Source organism: Hipposideros armiger, unplaced genomic scaffold (assembly GCF_001890085.2).
Source record: "Hipposideros armiger isolate ML-2016 unplaced genomic scaffold, ASM189008v1 scaffold_1743, whole genome shotgun sequence".
NCBI lineage: Eukaryota > Metazoa > Chordata > Mammalia > Chiroptera > Hipposideridae > Hipposideros > Hipposideros armiger.
In genome coordinates, this window is record NW_017733093.1 from 65,211 (window position 1) to 67,070 (window position 1,860).

Genomic DNA, 1,860 nt, shown 5'->3' on the forward strand with positions numbered 1-1,860 from the left:
GGAAGAAACTAGATTTTAGTGATCAATATGAATGACTACAACAAGCTTTCCCTTAAGCTTTCCACTCTGGAATTTCTTTTTGTTTTTAAACATTGGTAAATCAATCTTTGCTCAAGAGAGAGGGGCATCATGATCAGCAGAGGGACCATTGCAATGGGGTCTTGCAATGGAAGGTGTAGATTTAACTTAACTCTGATGCTAAAAAAGACAAGTGGTGATTAATAGCCAAGGGGCATAGTGGGCTCAATAGATGGAAAGTTATTAAGAGAAAACATCAAAGCTAAAGAGGATTTTTGTTAGACCAACTAACAGAATTTTTGCTGAAGTCAAGACAGAGTGATAGGATATCTAGAGGGGTCAGATACCAAGGATGGGGGATTTCACTACATTGACTTGGCAGGATTCTTGTTCAAAGTGGATTCTCCATGGACAAAGCGGCAAGCCCAGGTTCAGGCCTAGTCCAGCAGAGGGTCTTTGTCAGTTACCCCTGTTGTTCAATGCAAGAAGATATATTATTCTTTCCTTTGAATAATATGAAGGTCCACTTTTCATCCGTTTTTTCTTTTGTTCATTAAGGACCAGCTGAACTATTTGTTGAGATTTGGTTGTACAGGATATTTACTGGATACTTCAAGTAGCTAGGAATTTAATTAGGGGAACTTCTATGTAAATAAAATGAAACACAAAGATTAATTAATGGTTGGAGCAAACCCCAGTCTGAGTCTGGAGAACAGTCCATCAAGGTTTCTTGACACTGGTCTCTGAGCATCTTTTGCATTTTAAATCTTTACAGATGGTGTTGAGTGTCTGATAAACTTGCTTAGTGATACCACAACAATAGGAACAAAAGTTACTCATATACCATCTGGTGTGGTGATTTCTCTGAAGCTGATATTCATATCATCCAGGTTCCTTTGTAGGGCTTCAGAAAAGGGTAGTTTTAGTTTTAGTGATCCCAAGTCAGAAGGGTGGGAGTAATTTGAAAGCATTAATTTGGAGGGTTATGTACAAATATTAGAGGAAACTAGAAGAATTCAGGATCCAGTCTGATTTGTAGGCAGATATCAACACCTTCAACACAATGAATAAGGCTAGAATCTAATAAGGGTACACTGTAATTTCTCACTGACACATAGTTTTCTCTCTACAGTCACTACCATTTCTATCAAGCATAATCAAAGAAAGACTGATTTGTTTGCAAAAAAAATGTAATCTCATTAAATTTCACCTGACTATTTATAAAAGTGCAACAAGAATAGTGATGTACATAAGCTTTTTAAAAGTCTGCATTGCTGGAACTTTCCATAAGGAATACCAGATTGGACTTTAAAAACCTCTTGAGCCTAGGAAGCCAAGCCAAGGACTCGCTAGCAGACTTTACCTACAGAACCTATAGATCTGAGTGAATTCCACTCTTCTTGAGATACCCAGTAAACCTGTGCTAGTCAAAAACTCTGGACTTTTCATTTGTTTAAGCACACAATTTCCCTTTATTACTTAATGCAATGTTAAGTTGAGGTTTCTGCTAATTACAGCTGGAAATTTGCCAAGTTATCATGAAATGCTAACCAGACTAACTTGATAATGACATGAGAAACAACGCCATTTGATTTTTAACCCTACAATATCAGCTACCAGAAAACATAAAAAACCCATACTTTTAAATAGCTCTGTCTTTAACCTGGAAAGCCATGAAAAATATAGGTCAATATTGTATATATCAGCATTTTTTGAAGTGAAACTCCATGATTTCATTATATTGTCACAAATATTTTTATTTCAAATCAATAAGAAACCCTTAAATTCAATTTAAATTGAATTCTATTTGTTTTATCTTAGCCACAAGCCTGAGATCGACTA